This window comes from Hylobates moloch, unplaced genomic scaffold (assembly GCF_009828535.3).
Source record: "Hylobates moloch isolate HMO894 unplaced genomic scaffold, HMol_V3 SCAFFOLD_7, whole genome shotgun sequence".
NCBI lineage: Eukaryota > Metazoa > Chordata > Mammalia > Primates > Hylobatidae > Hylobates > Hylobates moloch.
Genome location: NW_026652282.1, coordinates 132771706 through 132794775, shown reverse-complemented (window position 1 = coordinate 132794775; position 23070 = coordinate 132771706). Strand labels below are relative to the sequence as shown.

At 38.4% G+C, this 23070-nt stretch overlaps 2 protein-coding genes across 3 annotated transcripts in view; one reads left to right on the top strand and one right to left on the bottom strand.

The window, feature by feature from the left end:
* The window catches only part of TMLHE (trimethyllysine hydroxylase, epsilon), a 117212-nt gene extending 103652 nt beyond the window's left edge, over positions 1-13560 (bottom strand). The window contains exon 1 of one of the 2 annotated variants that reach the window (XR_004370593.2): positions 13400-13549. The gene's annotated coding sequence lies outside the window, so the exon portion shown is untranslated. Of the gene's footprint in view, positions 1-13399 lie in introns of both variants that reach the window. The other variant, XM_032757827.2, reaches the window with a different exon arrangement.
* Positions 13059-23070, top strand: part of SPRY3 (sprouty RTK signaling antagonist 3) — a 165157-nt gene continuing 155145 nt past the window's right edge. The window contains exon 1 of the mRNA XM_058441619.1: positions 13059-13255. The gene's annotated coding sequence lies outside the window, so the exon portion shown is untranslated. The remainder of the gene's footprint in view (positions 13256-23070) is intronic.

Here is a 23070-nt window from a genome sequence, read left to right as displayed (position 1 = left end):
ATGGAACAGAACAGAGCCCTTAGAAATAATGCCACGTATCTACAACTATCTGATCTTTGACAAACCTGACAAAAACAAGCAATGGGGAAAGGATTCCCTATTTAATAAGTGGTGCTGGGAAAACTGGCTAGCCATATGTAGAAAGCTGAAACTGGATCCCTTCCTTACACCTTATACAAAAATTAATTCAAGATGGATTAAAGACTTATATGTTAGACCTAAAACCATAAAAACCCTGGAAGACAACCTAGGCAATACTATTCAGGACATAGGCATGGGCAAGGGCTTCATGTCTAAAACATCAAAAGCAATGGCAACAAAAGCCAAAATTGACAAATGGGATCTAATTAAACTAAAGAGCTTCTGCACAGCAAAAGAAACTACCATCAGAGTCAACAGGAAACCTACAAAATGGGAGAAAATTTTCGCAACCTACTCATCTGGCAAAGGGCTAATATCCAGAATCTACAATGAACTCAAACAAATTTACAAGAAAAAAACAACCCCATCAAAAAGTGGGCAAAGAACATGAACAGATACTTCTCAAAAGAAGACATTTATGCAGCCAAAAAACACATGAAAAAATGCTCATCATCACTGGTCATCAGAGAAATGCAAATCAAAACCACAATGAGATACCATCTCACACCAGTTAGAATGGTGATCATTAAAAAGTCAGGAAACAACAGGTGCTGGAGAGGATGTGGAGAAATAGGAACACTTTTACACTGTTGGTGGGACTGTAAACTAGTTCAACCATTGTGGAAGTCAGTGTGCCGATTCCTCAGGGATCTAGAACTAGAAATACCATTTGACCCAGCCATCCAATTACTGGGTATATATCCAAAGGACTATAAATCATGCTGCTATAAAGACACATGCACACGTATGTTTATTGTGGCACTATTCACAATAGCAAAGACTTGGAACCAACCCAAATGTCCAACAATGATAGACTGGATTAAGAAAACGTGGCACATATACACCATGGAATACTATGCAGCCATAAAAAATGATGAGTTCATGTCCTTTGTAGGGACATGGATGAAACTGGAAACCATCATTCTCAGTAAACTATCGCAAGGACAAAAAACCAAACACCGCATATTCTCACTCATAGGTGGGAATTGAACAATGAGAACACATGGACACAGGAAGGGGAACATCACACTCTGGGGACTGTTGTGGGTTGGGGGGAGGGGGGAGGGACAGCATTAAGAAATATACCTAATGCTAAATGACGAGTTAATGGGTGCAGCACACCAACATGGCACATGGATACATATGTAACAAACCTTCACATTGTGCACATGTACCCTAAAACTTAAAGTATAATAATAATAAAAAAGAAGTTATAGAAAAAGAAGGACACTTTATAATGATGAAAGGTTCTATTCATCAGGAAGATATATAACTATAAACATATACACATCTGACAACAAAACTCTCCCCAACTAATTCTATGAGGCTGGTCTCTGACATCAAACAAAACAAATACAGTATAAGAAAAGAAGCCTACAATTCAACTTCCCTTATGAATACAAATGCAAAATTCCTTAACAAGATGTTAGCAAATCAAATCCACCAGTATTTCAAAAAGGATTATATATCATGACAGAGAGAGATTTATTCCAGGAAGGCAAGGTTTGTTTAATACCCCCAAATTAAGGTAATACCCTATGTTACATTAGTTAATAATGTATCGTGTAGAATAAAGGATAAAAACCACATGATCATTTCAATAGATGCAGATAAACCATCTGACAAAATCTAACACTCATTCATGATCAAACATAAAAACTTAACCAATTAGTAAAACTTCCTCAACCTGATAAAGAGCATCTATGAAAAATGCACAGCTAACATCACATTTAGTGATGAAGGATTGAATATTTCCCCTAAGACCAGAAAAAAAACAAAGATGTTTACTCGTGTCATTCCTATTCAACATTATACTGGAGATGCTAGCCAGGGGAATTAGGCAAGGAAAAGAAGTAAAAGGTATCCAGGCTGGGGAAAAAAAATAAGTCAAACTGTCCTTGACATAATCCTGAATGAGAAAACCCTAAGGAATATACCCACACACTCACATGCACACATACACATGGACATGCACACACACAATATTAAAACTAATAATTCTACTCAACAAAGTCACAGGATACCAAATCAATATGCACAAAGGCAATTTGTATTTCTATACACTTGCAAAAAATCATAAAGTGATATTATAAAAAATAATTCACAACAGTACCAAAAATTAAATACTTGGGAATAAATTTAACAAAAAAAGTAAAAGATTTTTACACTGAAAACTACAAAACATTATTGAGGAAAATTAAAGAAGATCTGAATAAATGGAGAGGTATTTCAAGTTCATGGATTGAAAAATCCAATACTGTTAGTTGGCAGTTCTCCCCAAACTGATGTATAGATTCAGTGCAATCTCTACCAAAATCAAAGCAGAGGCAGGGCATGATGGTTCATGCCTATAATCCCAGTACTTTGGGAGGCCAAGGCAAGAGGATAGCTTAAGCCCAAGAGTTTGAGACCAGCCTGGGCAAAATAGAGAGACCACATCTCTACAAAAATATTGTTAAAATAGCCAGGCATAGTGGTGCACACCTGTAGTCCCAGGTACTCAGGAGACTGAGGTGGGAGGATCGTTTGAGCCTGGGAGGTTGAGGTTGCAATGAGCTGCAATTGTGTCACTGCACTCCAGCCTGAGCAACAGAGCAAGACCCTGTCGAAGGAAAGAAAGAAAAGAAAAGAAAGAAAGAAAGAGACAAGAAGACACTGTCTAAGAAAAGAAAAAATGAAAGAGACAAGATGCTGTCTAAGAAAAGAAAGAAAGAAAGAAAGAAAGAAAGAAAGAAAGGAAGGAAGGAAGGAAGGAAGGAAGAAAGGAAGAAAGAAAAAGTGACAAGATGATCCTAATATTTACATGGAAATGGAAAGAACCCAGAATACCCAAAACAATGTTGAAAAAGAAGAACAAAATTTGAGGATTCACCCTTCTCAATTGAAATACATATTACAATGCCACAATAGTCAAGACAGTAGGGACTGGCATAAGAATAGAAATGTAAACTAATGGAACACAATTGAGAGTTCGGTTATAAACCCATATATTTATGGTCGATTGGTTTTCAAAAAAGGTTCCAAGTCAATTCAACAGGAAAAGGTTAGTTTTTCAACAAATGATGATAGTACAATTGGATATCCATATGCAAAAAGATTAATGAAGACCTTCACCTTACACCATACACAAAATAACACAGAACGAATCAGAGACATAAATGAAAGAGGTAAAACTATAAAACTTTTAGAAACATAGGAAAACATGATATTGGGTTAGGCAAAGAATTATTAGATACAACACCAAAAAACACAATTGACAAAAGAAAAAAAATAACTTGGACTTCATTAAAAAATAAGGAACTGAGAGCCCCTCTGCCACTGCCATTGCAGCAGCTCTGTCCTTGCTGCCCTCAGACTGGGGAAGGAATAAAGAGCCTGAGGAATTTACTTGCACCTCCAACATGCCACAGTTGCCATACAGAATACAGCCAAGTCTCTCATCTCTGTGAGCCTCCAACCCCCTGGTCTTCACCAAGCAGGGCCCCTGGCTTGGGCCCACAGAACAGCTGCCCTATCTCCTGGCTGAACATTCCTATTGGCAGTGGCTCTGTGCTGCTCTGGGGTGGAGCTCCCAGAGGCAAATGAAATGCCCTCTGAGACTGCCACTGCAGTGGTACTGCCCTTGCTGCCCTTAGATTGGAGAAGGAATAAAGACCCTGAGTGCTGTACTCATACCTCCATCATGCCACAGCCAACCTAAGGAGAAGAGGCTAGTCTGTCTTCCCTATGAGCTCCCTTCTCCCCCTCCCCATTCATCACCAGGCAGGGCTCCGGCTTGGGCCCACAATGCAGCCACTCCACACCAGGATGAATGCTCCAAATGATAGTAGTTCTGCATTTCTCTGGAGTGGAGACCCAAAAGACAAGTGAAAGGCCCTCTGCAATTGCCACTCCCAAGGTCCCTGCCCCTGCTGCTCCCAAGCTGCGGAGGGAACCCAAAGCCTGAGCTCACCTGAAGGCTGCATGTGAAGCCGAAGAGTGTTAAGCCAAGCTCTGCAGCCAGCACTCAAGTGGGAGAGGAGCCCACACCCTCAGAGCACCAAGAGGGAGCATGGCCACAAACACAAGGAAATAGACGAGTCATGTGGCTGAGCAAGAGCCTACCTAATGGCCATTACACTTAAGCACCATCTACTGGATCACAGCCCAAATTTCGACACCAAAAATACTTAGCTAATATATCCCTCTGCGAAACCAAGGACAAGAATTCAGCTACAAATAAAGACCCAGCACAAAGCTCCAGCACTCTCACAATGTCCAGAAATGAGGTCAAATGACTATACTCAAATTACACCACAGTTAAAGAAACATTAGCCCACACACAGGAGAAAGAACCAGCACAAGAACGCTGGCAACTCACAAAGCCAGAGTGTCTTTTTTCCTCCAAACAACACTAGTTCCCCAGCAGGGATTCTTAACCAGGCTGAAATGGCTAAAATGACAGATATAGAATCAGAATGTGGATAGGAATTAAGATCATTTGAGATCCATGAGAAAGTGGAAACTGAATCCAAGGAATTTAAGGATTATAATAAAACAATACAGGAGCTGAAAGATGAAATGGCCATTTTAAGAAAGAACCAAACTAATATGATAGAGCTGAAAAACATAATACTGTCCATGAAAATTTCCCAAACCTCACTAGAAAGGCCAACATTAAAATTCAGGAAATTCAGAAAACCCCTGCAAGAACTATACAAGAGGACCATCCCCAAGACACATAGTCATCAGATGCTCCATCAGGCTAACAGTGACCTTTCAGCAGAAATCTTGCAAGTCGAAAGAGATTAAGGGCCTAGATTCAGCATTCTTAAAGAAAAGAAACTCCAGCCAAGAATTTCATATCCAGCCAAACTAAGCTTCATAAACAAAGGAGAAATAAGATCTTTTTTTAGACAAGCAAATGCTAAGGGAATTCATTACCATCAGGCCTGCCTTACAAGAGGTCCTTAAGGGAGTGCTAAATATGGAAACAAAAGACCATTAGTGGCCACCACAAAAACACACTTAAATACATAGGCCACTGACACTATAAAGCAATCACATGATCAAGTATACATAATAACTAGCTAACAACACAATGCCAGGATCAAATCTGCACATATCAATATTAATCTTAAGTGTAAATGGGCTAAATGCCAAAATTAAAAGGTATCCAAGTGGCAAATTGGATAAAGAAGCAAGACCCAGTGGTATGCTGTCTTCAAGAGTCCCATCTCACATACATCACATACAATGACACCCACAGACTCAAAGTAAATGGATGGAGAAAAACCTACAAAGCAAACAAAGAACAAAAAAAAGCAGGGATTACTATTTTAATTTCAGACAAAATAGACATTAAACCAACAATGATGAAAAAAGGCAAAGAAGGACATTACAAATGGTAAAGAGTCAACAAGAAGACTTAACTATCCTAAATATACATGCACCCAACACAGGAGCACCCAACACAGGAGCACCCGGATTCATAAAACCAGTTTTCAGAGACCTATGAAGAAACTTAGATAACTATACAATAATAGTGGGAGATTTCAATACCCCACTGACAGTATTAGACAGATCCTCGAGGCAGAAAACTAACAAAGATATTTGGGACCTGAAGTCAACATTTGATCAAGTGGAGCTAACAGACATCTACACAACAATCCACCCAAAAACAACAGACTATACATTCTTCTAATCTGCAGATAGCACATACTCTATCGACCATACAGTCAGCCATAAGACAACTCTCAGCAAATTAAAAATTTTAAAAACCAACAAAAACAAAAATCATACCAGCCACATTCTCAGACCACAGCACAATAAAAATAGAAATCTATACCAAGAAGATTGGTCAAAACTATAAAATTACATGGAAATTAAACAACCTGCTCCTGAATGACTTTTGAGTAAACAATGAAATTAAGTCAGACATCAATAAATTCTTGGAAACTAATGACAACAAAAATACAACATATCAGAATCTCTGAGACATAGCTAAAACAGCATCAAGAGGAAAGACTGTAGCATTCAATGATAAAAAAAATCAATGAAATCAATGAGGCTGGTTCCTTGAAAGAATAAGTAAGACAGATGGACTGCTAGCTAGACTAACAAAGAAAAAAAGAGAAGACACAAGTAATCAAAAACAGAAATGATAAAGGGGACATCATCACCAACCCCACAGAAATACAAAAAAAAAAAAAACCCATCAGAGACTATTATGAACATCTTTCTGCACACAAACTAGAAAACCTAGAATAAACTGATAAATTCCTGGAGACATACAACCTCCTAAGACTGAACCAGGAAGAAATTCGAACACTGAGCAGACCAATAACGAGTTCCAAAATTGAATCAGTAATGAAAAGCCTACCAACTAGAAAAAAACGCAGGTCCAGAAGGATTCATAGCTGAATTCTACCAGACATATAAAGAAGAGCTGGTACCATTCCTGTTGAAACTATTCCAAAAAATTGAGGAGGGACTCCTCCCTAACTCCTTCGAGGCCAGTATCATGCTGATACCAAAACCTGGCAAGGACACAACAAAAAAGGAAAACTTCAGGCCAATACCTGTGAATAATGTAGCATGTCAAGAAGCTAATTCACCAAGATCAAGCAGGCTTTATCCCTGGGATGCAAGGTTGGTTCAATGTATGCAAATCAATAAACATTATTAATCACATAAACAAAACTATAAACAAAAATCACATGTTCATTTCAATAGATGCAGAAAAGGCTTTTGATAAATTTCAGCATCTATTCATGTTAAAAACCCTCAACAAACTAGGCACTGAAGGAACATACCTCAAAATAATAAGAGCTATCTATGACAAACCCACAGCCAACATATACTGAATGAGCAAAACTGGAAGCATTCTCCTTGAGAACTGGAACAAGACAAGGATGCCCACTCTCAACATACTACTGGAAGTCTTGGCCAGACCAACCAGGCAAAAGAATGAAAAAAAAGGCATCCAGATAGGAAGAAAGGAAGTCAAACTATCTGTTTGCAGACAATATTATTTTATACATAGAAAACCCCATAGTCTCTGACAAAAATCTCCTAGATCATATCAACAACTTCAGCAAAGTTTCAGGCTACCATATCAATGTACAAAAATCAGTAGCATTTCTATACATCAATAATGTCCAAGCTGAGAACCAAATAAAGAATGCAATCCCATTCACAAGAGCCATAAAAAAAATAAAATACCTGAGAATACAGGTAACCTGGGAGATGAAAGATATCTGCAATGAGAATTACAAGACACTGCTGAAAGAAATCAGAGGTGATACAAACAAATGAAAAATCATTCCATGCTCATGGATAGGAAGAATCAATATTGTTAAAATAGCGATACTGCTCAAAGCATTTTATAGATTCAATGCTATTCTTATCAAACTACCAATGGCATTCTTCACATAATTAAAAAAATATTATTCTAAAATTCATATGGAACCAAAAAGGAGCCCAAATAGCCAAATAAATCTTAAGCAAAAATACAAACTTGGAAGCATCACATTACTTGACTTCAAACTATACAAGGCTACAGTAACCAAAAGAGCATGGTACTGGTACAAAAACAGACATATAGACCAATGGAACAAAATGGAGAGCCCAGAAATAAAGTTGTATGCCTACAGCCATCTGATCTTTGACACTGATGAAAACAAGTAATGGGATAAATACTCCCTATTCAATAAATGCTGCTAGGATTGCTGGTTGCTGTGTGCAGAAGATAGAAACCAGACCCCTTCTTTACACCATATACAAAAATCAACCCAAAATGGATTAGACTTAAATGTAACAACTAAAACCATAAAAACCTTGAAGAAGACCTAGGCAATACCATTCTAGACATGGGCCCTGTCAATTTCATGACAAAGACATCAAAAGCAATGGCAACAATAATAAAAATTGATAAATAGCACCTAAACTGAAGACCTTCTGTACAGCAAAATAAACTATCAATAGAGTAAATAGACAACACATAGAATGGGAAAAAATATTTGCAAACTAGGCATCTGACAAAGTTCTAATATCTAGAATCTATAGAGCACTTAAACAAATTAACAAGCAAAAACCAAACAACCTCATTAAAAAGTGGGCAAAGGATATGAACAGACACTTTTCAAAAGAAGACATACATGTGGTCAACAAGCATATGAAAAAATGCTCAACATCACTAATCAACGAAAACCACAATAAAATACCATCTTACACCAGTCAGGATGGCTATTACTAAAAAGTCAAAAATAACAGATGTTGGTGATGTTGCAAAGAAAAGGGAACACTTATACACTGCTGGTGGGAATGTTAGTTAGTTCAGCCACTGTGGGAAGCAGTTTGACAATTCCTCAAAGAACTTAAGACAGAACTACCATTTGACCCAGCCATCCATTATTGGGTATATACCCAAAGAAATATAAATCGTTCTGCCATAAAGACACACACATGCATATGTTCCTCACAGCACTATTCACAACAGCAATGACATGGAGTCAACCTAAATGCCCATCAGTGGTATATGGAATAAAGAAAATTTGGTACACATACACCATGGAATACTATGCAGCCATAAAAAGAATGAGATCATGTCCTTGGCAGCAACATGGATGGAGCTAGAGGCCATTATTCTAAGCAAAGTAACACAGGAACAGAAAACCAAACACCACATGTTCTCATTTATAAATGGGGGCTAATATTGAGTACACATGGATACAAAGAAGGGGACAATAGACACGGGGGCCTACTTGAGGATGGAGGTTGGGAGGAGGGTGAGGATCAAAAAACTACCTATTGCGTACTATGCTTATTGCCTGTGTGATGAAATAATATGTACGCCACACCCCTATAACACACAATTTATCTATAGAACCAACCTGCCCCGTACCTCTGAAACTAAAATAAAAGTAAAATAAATAAAAACCTTTGCCCTTCAACATACAGTAGTAAGAAAATGAAAAGACAAACCACAGACTTGGAGAAAATATTTTCAAACTACATATCTGATAAAGGACTTGTATATAAGCAACTCTTACATCTCAATAGTAAGGAAGCAAACAATCTAATCAGAAATGGGCAAAATATGTGAGGAGACATTTCTCCAAAGAACATATACAAATATCTAACAAGCAAATAAAAAGATGCTCAATTAGCCATTAAGGAAATGCAAATCTAAATCACAATGAGATACTACTCCACACCCACAAGAATAGCTACACATTTGAAAAAAAAAAACAAAAAAATGGGGAAATAACAAATACAGTGATGATGTGAAGAAATACATTGCTGATGGTTCATACAAATCTAATAACTGTAAAATAGTACAGCCCCTTGGGAAAACAGTTTGGCAGAAAATTAAAGATACAGTTATAATATGACCAAGTAATTCCACTCATAGGTGTTTAACCAAGAGAACTGAAAACGAATGTCCACCCAAAAACTTATACACAAATGTTCATAGCAGCTTTATTCACAATAGCCAAAAGACAGAAACAATCCAAGTGTCCATCAACTGATGACTAGATAGACAAAATATAGTACACTGATGTAAAGGAATATCACTCAGCTATAAAAAGGAATGAAGTATTTATATATGCCACAACATTAATAAACTTTGGAGACATTATTTAGATGAAATTTTCAGGATAGGCAAATCCATAGGCACAGAAAATAGATTAGTGGTTGTCTGATGCTGGGAGTGGTAATGAAGACTGACTGCAGATGGGCAAGGAAGATGTCACTGACGTGATGCAAATGTTCTAAAATTGGATTGTAGTGATGGTTGCACCACCCAATAAATTTATAAAATCACTTTAAATACGTGAATTTTAGGGCACGTTAATTATCCTAAATATGTTTTTAAACACATTGAGCATCAAGAAAAAAAAGAGAACATTCATCTCTTTACTTTGACAGTTTATTAGGGATCATACAGAGGTCATTAGGCTGTTTGTTGTTGTTGCTGTGGTGGTGGTGGTGATAGTAAGGCTTGTGGTTTTCCCATGAGAGTCGAGGGTCATGCAACCATTTGGTCTTTTAAAATAAAAATTTTTAAATCAGTTAAAAAAGAATATTGCTGGCTTGAAATTTGGAGTAGTCATAGGGGCAAAGAGAAGTGGATGGATTTTTAAAAAATATTCAGGATGTAGAAGTGACAAGATTTTGTAGCAGTTAGATATAGGGAGTGGGGAAAGGTGAGGAGGCCTCAGACTGAGTATGCTTAAAGTTGAATTCCTGTTGTCCTCCCGAACTGGCTGTCCTCCTGTGCTGCCAATCTCAGTGAATGGATCAGCATCCTGGCACAGAGTTGACATTCATTGATTGCCTTTGGAGTGAACGAACAGAGTATGATGAATAGAGTAAAAATATGGCTAAGCAAGGCAGACACCAGGTCCTGCCAAATAAGCCAGTGCAAAACTCACCCTTCAGGTTGGCTCAGCAGATGTCCAGCATAATTTTTTTCTCACTTTTCAAACCATTTGGGAAATCATAAGGTCTTTCCCTCATGCAGAAGAACACTCACCCACATATCAGCCACTCCTTCCCTAGAACCTACAGGTATGGAGCAGGCTGGGTTTTTTCAAGAGCCTCTTATCCTGTAAATCTTTTTTTTTTTTTTTTTATTATACTTTAGGTTTTAGGGTACATGTGCACAATGTGCAGGTTTGTTACATATGTATCCATGTGCCATGTTGATTTCCTGCACCCATTAGCTCCTCATTTAGCATTAGGTGTATCTCCTAATGCTGTCCCCGCCCCCCCCACCCCCCACCCCACAACAGTACCCGGAATGTGATGTTCCCCTTCCTGTGTCCATGAGTTCTCATTGTTCAGTTCCCACCTATGAGTGAGAACATGCGGTGTTTGGTTTTTTGTCCTTGCGATAGTTTACTGAGAATGATGTTTTCCAGTTTCATCCATGTCCCTACAAAGGACACGAACTCGTCATTTTTTATGGCTGCATAGTATTCCATGGTGTATATGTGCCACATTTTCTTAATCCAGTCTATCGTTGTTGGACATTTGGGTTGGTTCCAAGTCTTTGCTATTGTGAATAGTGCCGCAATAAACATACGTGTGCATGTGTCTTTATAGCAGCATAGGCGTGGGCAAGGACTTCATGTCTAAAACACCAAAAGCAATGGCAACAAAAGCCAAAATTGACAAATGGGATCTCATTAAACTAAAGAGCTTCTGCACAGCAAAAGAAACTACCATCAGAGTGAACAGGCAACCTACAGAATGGGAGAAAATTTTTGCAACCTACTCATCTGACAAAGGGCTACTATCCAGAATCTACAATGAACTCAAACAAATTTACAAGAAAAAAACAAACAACCCCATCAAAAAGTGGGCAAAGGACATGAACAGACACTTCTCAAAAGAAGACATTTATGCAGCCAGAAAACACATGAAGAAATGCTCATCATCACTGGCCATCAGAGAAATGCAAATCAAAACCACAGTGAGATACCATCTCACACCAGTTAGAATGGCCATCATTAAAAAATCAGGAAACAACAGGTGCTGGAGAGGATGTGGAGAAATAGGAACACTTTTACACTGTTGGTGGGACTGTAAACTAGTTCAACCATTGTGGAAGTCAGTGTGGCGATTCCTCAGGGATCTAGAACTAGAAATACCATTTGACCCAGCCATCCCATTACTGGGTATATACCCAAAGGAGTATAAATCATGCTGTTATCCTGTAAATCTTTACACGGGGCAATGGCAGGTCCATGTACAGCCCATATGAGCATGGGGAATGCTTGGTGTTATAGAAAGGGGATCACAGTGGTGTCCAACTGATGGATCCGTGTTCAGTTTGCAGGAAGAGACTCTTCCCACCAAAGAGGTTTGTTAATCCTGGGGTCCCCCTCCCAGCCCCTGGAGGCATCAGATACAGCTGTCAGAAACATTGTAAACACCCAGTGATCCACTTGGCTGGTTTTACTGTTGTTCCCAGGGTTGACAAGCAGAAATACAGAACAAATGGCGGTTCCTGAAACAGACGCCAAAACAAGGAAGTGATCTGTTCCAGTCCAAGCTTCCAAGAAATAAAGAGCTAGGTGGGGCACACTGAACAAGCTCCCAGACTCAACCACCCCAGCAAACATTCCCTTCATCACACTGGTTATGAGATAAAGTATAAGTCTTTTAAGAAATAACCTTACTTAACGTCTTCTGGTTGTTGTGAAAATTATAGTATTTTGCATAATATATGTTAACCATTATCATTACCACCAGTTCCTTAATGAGGAGAAACCAGAAGTTGACATCAAAATGTTGATCCATAATGTTTATAGTCCTTGTTTGTCTTTATAGCTAACGTAAAATAAACTGTATGTAATTTTTACTACAGTGTGTCCTGAAAGGGCAAACCAAGCTACAAGTAACTCTAAAAGACTACTGTACGGGAGTGGATTATGAAAGTGTTTCTTAAATATGAGAGCTCAAGTTTTTCTTTCAGCGACTGAGTTAAAGCACCCAAATCATTTATCATAAGACTTTTGCTAGGCAGTATACTATGTCCACTCAACACACATCATTTTAGGCAATCATCTGGTTAAAATGTTTAATAGTATGGCATTCACAAACCCATTCTTCAGAGTTGACCAAATTCAATTAATGGTTTGAATGTCGTTTCCAGGGCAGTCAGGAGTATTTAAAGGCTTTTCAATTGTTTTCGGAAGAGAAAGAAAACTTCCTAGCCTAACTTACCTAGTGCCTTGCTCCAGAGGGGGCAGACAAAGGGTAAAATCTGGGCAGAGAATATTAGTGGATATGAGAACGAAAGAAAGTGCTGCAAGATCTTGCAGACAGCTGAGTTCCACCTTCCACTCTACTGCCGAACAAAGTGAGGCAGGGAGAGGGTAGGGACTCGCTGAAAGCTAAACACCAAGTCAGTGACAGATCCAGGGCTGTAAAGTCCGACCGAGATTGAAACAATGTACACTGGGCGTCAGTCCCAACGCGAGCTTGCTCCAGCTCTTCCTGAGCGCTAGGCCCATCTGGCCTCACGCTGATCTCCAGGCAGACTCTGTCGCGCAACCGGCACAGATCGTGACGACAGCCCTGCAGCAAGGCAGGAGTGGCCTTCTTCTCCGCCAGGGTTAAGGTGAGTACCACCGCCCTTGGGCCCAGCAGCCCGGGTGAGAGCCTCCGCCGCCCACTGCGACAGGCCTGAAAGCGAGCGCCTGGGCAAACCCACCCGTAGCACCCATGGGGACACAGCTTCCCTGACCCACGGGACGGAACCCACCTGTGCTGGAGGTCGTGACTCCTAACTCCGCAGAGTGGGCAGAATTCCAAGCAAGGAGAGCCTCGGGAGGCAGCCTTTCACCCGCTTTTTGCCTTTTCACCCCCCAAACTGTCGGCCCCACGCTCCCCTCCCCCAGCCCGCTCGGGCCCAGCGGAGAGCCTCTAGGCCCCGCCCCACTCCTTCCGGCCTTGCGGGGTGGGTGCCTCTGGCGCCCGGGACTTCGCCCGGTGCTAGGGCGTCAGTCTCCCATTCGGAAGGACTGGGCCAGGGCACTCTATTCAATCCCCTTTAGTGAACATACTTGAAGCCATAGGTGCAGGCATGAGAAAAAAACAGGCCCATAAAGCTATAAAACCTGGGTCCCCTGCCTGCCATTTCAGTGCTCCTCCTGAGTCCCCCCACTACGCTTCTATTTATGGTAGTTTATCGAGGTTTACTAGAACTAAAATTCTACTACCTTTCCACCACTTCCTTGAGTTTATGGAAGTCATATGCCGCTCATTACTCCCATCGATTCAGCTGAGCATCTTGAACCCAGGGTCCAGATACAGTGCTACACACAGTGAGCACTAGAAGGGAATACCCATTAGGAATGAACACCTTATGCAGGTAAAAATTTAAGAACAATACATACTACAAAGAAGGACCAAAAAGTATACTGAAATAGTATGTGCAATGAAAATCCAAGGCAGATTAAAAAAATGACAGTAAGAACAACAAAAAAAATCAAATGCATATATACTGAAAATGGGAAATTGTGCAGTATTATATTTATTCGAGATTAAAAGTGTTAATCTAATGCCAAAAAAGCAATAAAGGAATTGGTTTGTAGAAGTCAGGATCAACAAAAGAGGAAAAAGCCTCCACACCTTTGCCCTGGAATTCCTTCTGCCATGAATGCTCTTACCCGGCACTTGTTTATTTGGAAAACGGCTACTCGTTATTTTTAACTCAATTTAGATAGCACCTTCTCTGTGAAGCCTTCCCTGTCTTTCCCAGATAAGTTTGTATATTTTTTTCCCTAGGTCCAGTATTCCCAATGAATCTCGTACAGGTCTCAAGAGTACCACTTATTCTAGATTATAATTTCTCTTTCTGCATGTCTTTGTCCTCTAATGAATAAGTAGCTTCTTGAGAGCAGAAAACTTGTATTTTTCATATTTGTTCTCCAAGCACAGAGTCTAAAATGTCTATATATTTAATAAATATTTGTTGAAAAATTTCTAGAACCAGTGTGTAAACAAAAGGACATATCCAGAGTGTGAATGTAACATAAAGAGGAAAAACTAAGTACAATGAGAATCTAGATTTAGTCTGGCTGGTATTCATTCATGGAATAAACATTAATGAGTGCCTACTGTATGCCAGGCACTGTACTAAGATCTGGGTGTAAAATGTTAAAGCCCAGATATAGTCCATGCCCTTATGCCCTATGTTTAAAGAACAAATAGGAGTTGGCCAGGCAAATGGGAAAATGAAAAAAGTTTTGTGCAGAAAGAACAGCATGATCCAATGTCCTGTAATAGGAAGATAATAACTGTAGCAATTAGAGTGAATGAGCTCACTAAAGCTAAGCTGAAATCAACACAAAGTACTCAGAAAAGGCAAGAGGTTGATAGACAACACCTGTTTGTTTGAGTCAGTAAAAGAAGCAAGTTTCCTTAATAATACTAAACAACATTTACAAAATGTGCACTATATGCTAAACACTGGGCTAAGTGTTTTATATCAAACACTTAAGGTAGATGATATTATTTCTACTTTAAGGATAAGGCAACTGAGGCCCAGATAGGTTAAGCAATTTTCACCAGGATCACATGGCAGTTAAATTTCAGAGCTGAGATTCAAACCTAGGTAATCTGGCTCCAGACTCTAGGGAGCCTGGATATTTTGCTTTTAATAAAATATAAATTTTACTTGTAATAAAATAAAAGTCAGATATTTTACTGTTTCCTCTGTGTGTGTGTGTGTGTGTGTGTGTGTGTGTATGTGTGTGTGTGTGTGTAGCAGGTCACATGGTGTATGGCACAGAGTGGAACTTCTTAATATTTTTGGAATGAATGAATAGCTGAATAAAAGCAATAGGTACAAATGTGCTAGAAAACAAAATAGATAAAAACAATAGTATCTGGATCTTTTTATGTTCCCGCCACACCAGCTGTTCCTAGAACACACCAAACTTGTTCTTGTTCTGCTTCCAAAATATAATCTGCTCATGCATTTGTCCCTCACTGTACTGCTAACATTTAGGACCAGAGTTTGGCTTTTTTTTTTTTTTTCTGTGAAGGGTCAGCCGGTAAATATTTTAGGCTTTTTGAGTCATATACAGTTTCTGTCTCCAAGTATTAAATTCTGCTTTCATAGAGTGAAAGAAGTCACAGACAATACATAAATAAATGAGTGTAGGTATGTTCCAATAAAAGTTTATTTACAAAAACAGGCAAGAAGCAGGATTTGCCCTGTGGGCAATAATTTTTAGACCCTTGCTCTAGGCCAAATTATCACCATCTCTTGCATGGACTACTGTATTAAATGATGTCTGAGAGCCATCATCTTTGACTAACATCTACACCTTTGTTTTATCAGCATCTCAATGAAGCTTTAATGATCTCTAATCATATTCATAACCTTGAGTTCTTGAAATGTGGTTAAAACTATGTGTTAATTGTGATTTTGAACTTCGATTTATCAAAGATGGTCTTTAAAAGAACTAACTACTAGTGATCTTTGAAAGAGTTAAAAAATTAAAGAAGGAAGATTTATAATAAAAGTAGTGACTTTTAGCCAGAAAATAAATATTCTGGACACAGTGCAATGTTGAATTTGGCTGAAGCTTTGGTCTGTGACAAGAATCCTGCTATGTACTCTATAGAGAAACAAATAAATGCTAAAACTTTTCAGAAATCATCTAGACCATACAAAATTTTCCTCACCTACTCGTGGACAAAAATTTGGTAAAGCTGAAGGGTATATTAATTTATGTTTGGGTTTATGAACATTTCTGACTCTGGGGATGTGAACATTTCTGACTCTCAACAGAAATGTGATTCAGCATAAACATAGTAACCTATACAATTAATTTTGCAGTGAAGAAGTATTAGTTAGGACTCATTAGTTAAAAGTTATCAAAACCTACCTGAAACTAACAAGCAAAAGAGAGTCATTTACAGGAAGATAATAAGGTGTTTCACAGAACTCAAGAAGGATTAGAACAATCAAAAGTTTTAAAAAGGCAAGGTACAGTTAGGCCTCAAGAATCGTCAAAAACAAGGATTCCAATGACATTGACTCTATCATTCTTTTACCCCTACACATTTATCTGGTCTCTCTCTCTCTTTCTCTCTGTCTCCCTCGCTCCCTCCCTTGCTTTCCTCCTCACTCCTCTCAAGCTCTTTTTGTTTCCCAAGGTCCATGTAACAGTAGATATGGTTACGGACACCTTCCTAGATTTTCATATTACAGATTCAACCACTGAGGAGAGACGCTAAGCCAGATCAGGTCTTCTGAAAAGCAGATGCTGAGATGGAGTTACAAATCTACAGATCTATCGTGGGTAATGGCTGGCAAGATAAAGAGGAGATTATAGTACAGCTCTATGGAAGTCTCAACCACCCCAACAGAGATTGCTAATTAGAGGAATCCTGCGTTAGACAGAAACAGCCCTAGTACACCTCTTGTGCTCAGAGATTGGTTGGAGATGCCTGGGAAGGGAATGGCCTTGGATCAAATGATGCAAAAATATCCCAAAAGTGCTCCAGCTGGAGACTGTTAGCTGACTCCACTCCTCATAGTAGGTTTTCCCTTGAAAGATCTGAGAGGCACTCCCTGGTTGCCATAGACCTTTATGGTCCTATCTCCATAAATCTATGAGGGATTTATTGGCCAAGTTTGAATCTGGTGGCCACCCAAGACCAATCAACTGTAGCTAGGTGAGCGATGTCACATATACCAAAGGATAATTTTCTCAGTTTTCCTGGGGCTGAGGAATTCCCTGTAATGTGCTAAAACCACAACAGTCCGGGGCAAACTAGGATGGTTAGTTATTTTACTAGTACCCATGTTAATAGGGGTGGGAAAGTTAAAACCGTCCGATAATATCCTACTATATAAACAATTGTACTTTACTGCATTTATGGAGGAAATTCTATGTATAGTGGTTTTATTGGATTAGGATAATTTATAAAGGTCTCAGAAGAATTCCCTTGAAGATGACAAAATTTTCATACTTTATTTCTTGCATGCTGATTCTCTTGTGCATCTATAAGTTCTTCCTCCATCTAGAATGCTCCTCTCACTGCAACCTCCCTCCCCTCAACCTTGTCTTCACTGTTAGAAATGCTTCTTGCCCATTTCTCTAGTTTCCACATGGAATTATTTCTCTAATTTAAGATTAAATCACATAATAAATGCCAAGCACATATCATAGGACATGGCATAAAATAAGGGCTTGTATCAGTCAAGGTTCTTAGTTGCATGCAACAGAAGCTGAATCTGACTGATTTAAGCAGGAAAAAAAGTTATGTTGGGAATGACACTGGACCAGCACTCTTGCCGTTAGAAAAATCATAAAACTGCATAAAATATGCAAGGAAACTGTTTAAAGATATTGAGCAATAGTCAGCCCATGATTATGATCCCCAGGAAAAGAGAAACTCACAAATTAAGCCCCAAGACTGCCTTAGCTCTTTGCCTGGTGACTATTTTCTGATCCCAGCATCAAGAGCTAGATTCCAAGCTGAGCTTGCAGTCTCATTGAACGAAGGAGGAAAAGATCAGAGCTCAAGGTAGCAGAAGCATCTGAAATCTATGGAACAAGGCATTAGAGAAGACAATCTGTGCAGATGTTGGGATGGGTAAACATATGTCTTGGGGTTTCCAGCAAAACTTTAAAAAGAGGAGGAGTTATAGAACTTCTTGGTTTCAAGACTAACTGTGAAACTACACTTATCAAAACAGTGTGGTATTAGAGTAAGAAATAACAAATAAGTCTATAAAATAGCTCAGAATCCAGTAATAGGCCTACATATATTATGGTCATATATTTCTTTGGTTTTAACCTTCTATTTGGAAATAATTGCCAATTCACAGGAAATTTCCAAAAAATACAGGGAGACCTCGTGTACCCTTTACACAATTTCCTCTGATGTTAAATCTTGCCTAACTCTGGTGCAATATCAATCCAGGAAATTTACATTGGTAATATCCACAGAGCATATTTGAATTTTACCAGTTACACATGCATATGTGTGTGTGTCATTGTATAAAATATTATATGTGTAACTTTGTATAATGACCACCACAATTAAAATGTAGAACATTTCCATTGCCACAAGCTTTCTCTTGCTGCCCCTTTATAGCCACACTCACTTCCCTTTCTCCTCCTGAACACCTGGCAACTATTAATATGTTCTCCATCTCTATAACTTTGTCATCTCAAGAATGTTGTATTAATGGAGTTAGGCAATATGTAACCTTTTGGGATTGGCTTTTTTTCTACTCAGCTTAACTCCCTTTAGATCCATCTAAGTTGTATGTGTCAATAGTTGATTCTTTTTTATTGTTGAGTGGTATTTCATGGTATGTATGTATCAGAGTTTGTTCAACCAATAACCCACTGAAGAACATTTGAGCTGTTTTCAGTATTTTTCTATTGTCAGTGAAGCTTCTATGAGCATTCTTGTACACATGTGTTTTTTGGGAATACCAGTTTTAATTTTTCTGGCCTAAGTGCCCAGAAGTACATTTCCTGGGTTATATGCTATTTGCATATTTAATACTTTAAGAAACTACAACACTGTCTTCCAGAGTGGCTGTACCATTTTATATTCCCACCGTCAATGTATGAAAGATCAAGCTTCCATGCAACCTTTCCAGCATTTTGTATTGTATTTTTTATCTTAGCTATTTTTTATGTCAGGTATTCTGACAGGTCTGTGGTGATATCTAATTGTGATTTTAATTTGCCTTTCTCTGATGATGAATTATATTGAACATATTTTCATGTATTTATTTTCTATTGGTATATAATCTTTGGTGAAAGGTTTCTTCATGTCTTTTGCCCATTTTCTACTTGGATTGTTCAGCATTTTTTATGGTTGAGTTTTGAGAACTTTATATATTTAACATACTAATTCTTTGTTAGATATATGTGGTTTACAAGTATTTTCTCCCACTCTGTTGCTTGTCTTTTCATCCTCGTAAGACAATATTCTGCAGAGTAAAAGTTTTGAATTTTGATGAATCCAATCTACCAAGTTTTTTTATGGATTGTGCTTTAGATGTCAAGTCTTGGAGCCCTTTACTGAAACCTATATCCAAAGATTTTATCATGTTTTTAAAAAAGTTTTATAGTTTTGTGGCTTACATTTAAGTCCATTATCCATTTTCAGTGACTTTTTTTGGTAAGGTATGAAATTTAGGTTGAAGTTTATACTTTTGCCTATAGATGTTCAGTTGCTCCAGGACTATTGCTTGAAAGGTTATCCTTACTTTTTTTTTTAACTTGCTTTTGCACATTTGTCAAAAGTCAGTTGGGCAAATTTGTGAGGGTCTGTTTCTGCTTTTTTGTATTTGGTTCCATTGATCTAAGTGTCTATCCCTCAGCCAATACAATGCTGTCTTATTTAATTTTTTATATCATTACCAATGCCTTTGAACAGGGAAATTCTCTTAAACCACTGAAAGTTGAAGAAAATGAACCTCAAACTCTACCTCATACCATAAACAAAACTCAACTTAGAAGTAATCATAGACCTAAACATAAATGCTAAAATTGTTAAGCATAAGGAAGACAACGTGGGAGAATATCTTCATGATCTTGTGTTAGGCAATTATTTCTCAAAATAGAAAAAAAATCATTAACCATAAAAGTTTAAAGTGATAAACTTCATTAACATTAAAAACTTCTGCATGTCAAAGACATTGTTATGAAAATGAAAATATAAGCCATGGACTAAATACAAAATGTAATACCTATATCTTACAAAAGTAAGGTATCTATAATACATATAGAACTCTTAAAATCAAACATAAAAACACAAACAAACCCAATTAGAAATGGGAAAAAGATTTAAACATATACTTACAAAAGAAGATGTATGAATGGCCAATAAACATATGAAAAGATGTTCAACATCATTTACTCTTGAACTGAAGGAAAAGTTAAATCACAAAGACACAACACTTCACACAAGCTATAACATTTAAAAAAGAATGATACTACCAAGTGTTGATGATGTGGAGCATTTTGAGTTCTCATTCATTGCTGATGGCAAAATAAAATGGCACAACTGCTTTAGAAAACTGGTTAGCAGATTCTTATAAAGTTAAACACACACTGGCCGGGCGCGGTGGCTCACGCTTGTAATCCCAGCACTTTGGGAGGCCGAGGCGGGCGGATCACAAGGTCAGGAGATCAAGACCACAGTGAAACCCTGTCTCTACTAAAAATACAAAAAATTAGCCGGGCGTGGTGGCGGGCGCCTGTAGTCCCAGCTACTCGGAGAGGCTGAGGCAGGAGAATGGCGTGAACCCAGGATGCGGAGCTTGCAGTGAGCCGAGATCGCGCCACTGCACTCCAGCCTGGGCGACAGAGCGAGACTCTGTCTCAAAAAAAAAAAAAAAAAAAAAAGTTAAACACACACTTTCGCTATGACTCAGTAATACCACTCCTAATTATTTACCCAAGAGAAATGGAAATATATGCTCATACAGTCTTCTGCACAAATTTTTACAGCACTTTTATTTGTAATAGCTCCAAACTGCAAATAATTCAAAACATGCAAATTGGTAATAAACTATACATCCATAAAATGGAATACTACTCACCCATATAAAATAATTACTCAAAAGCAACAAACATAGATGAACCTCAAAAACATTATACTCAGCTAAAGAAGCTAGACACAAAAGAATACATACTGTATGACAATTTATATAAAATTCTAGAAATTCCAAAATTAAATTATGCTGGTGGAAAGTAGAATAATGGTTTCCTGGAGCAGAGGGATTGTGTATTTACTGCAAGGAGTAATGACAAAACCCTTTGGAGTGATGATAATGTGCTGTATCTTGATTGTGATGTTGGTTACACAGTGTATACATTTGTCAAAACTCATTGACCTGTATAGTTAAGATCTGTACATTTAACTATATATAAACTATACTTCAATAAAAATTAAGTTAGAAAAAACAGACACTTGGTGGCTAACAGAATTATCATGAATCGTGGAGAACTAGGCATGGGCTGGGTGTCTAGGACCACCAACCAAAAATTCACTGCACAACTGGTGTGATGAGGAAACCTCTTTTACTACCACAAAGGACTAGATGCTCCTATATATACCAGTGCTATTTCTACAACAGAAAATCAACTTTACTGCAGCCAGTAGTGCCGATGGCTGCCACTTCTATGCTGGAAACTCAATTTGCCAAATATTATTGTTCACAGAGTCAGCATGAATGCAAGAACATGCAAGAACAGCTAAGTTTTGTGATCAAACTCTGTAACTATCATTATCTTCAGTTTATTCTGCTTATGTGATTCTGAATCATTTTTAACTTTTGTTTTAGCAGACATCCTATGTACGTCTTGTACTATAAATAGCTTAAATCCATTTTGGATTTAAGTCAAGAAATGCATACAACAATGAAGTATATTCTAGTCATCAAACCATATTAATTTTTTCTCATATTACCTATTACATTTTTTCCAGTCTTACTGTTGGTGAGGCAAGAACCCTGGGCTCTGGAGTCAGACAAACATAGGTTTTAATCCTGGTCTACTCACATTGTCTACTCCATCCTTCCTGGATTTTCCTTTGTTCTACCACTCTCCCACTTCCATGAGTTTTCTTCTCCCTAAACATTCCTCTTTGTTTCAACTATTTCTCATAAAATGAGTTGGGCTATCATCATATGCCAACAGGAAAAAATGTGTCTTCAAGAGTCTGTAGGCCAAGTTACCAAATGATGTCCTCTCCACTCTGGTAGTCAGGGTGATATCAGCAAAGGTCCCCTCATTTCAGTATGGTCAAAGATTTATTTGAAATTCAGTGTATTACCAGCAATGCTTGGCCCAACTTCTCTAGTATGACTGACTTCCTGAGCAAAAGACTCAATATATCTGGGGCTCCAGAGCAGCCAAAGGTATTCAAGGGTCTCTTCATTTATACCGTATCTTATTGCACAACATCTCTGCATCTGAGAAAGGAACTTCACCAACAGAGCAGTGCAGAAGACCCCGAAACGGGTTCCCTGCCCTGCCTTTACTACAAACTCACAGAAGCCAAAGGCTACCCCCAAAGGGCAGGTGGGTGGTCCTCACTATCAAGTCAGTATCTCTGGAGTATAGGGCCACCTCCTCTAACAGGCATTAAGGTCAACAGGCTTCATGTAGAAGCAATTTCAAATCAACACCTGTGCTTGGCAGAGCATGATGGGCATTCAGAAAAACCCTCACTCTGCACTTTTCACACTCTAAAGTCAGACTGTTGGGGCTATAAAGTATATGTGATGCAAAGTATAATAACTTTCTGAGGACTAACAAGAAATTATAGTATCACTGCTTTTGGAAAATAGGTTCTAGTGGCCCTAGGGCATGTTTCATCCCTGAAGGATTGTGGGTATTGAAAACAAACCACTACCTGCAGTTAAAGTGAGAACTCCGTGCT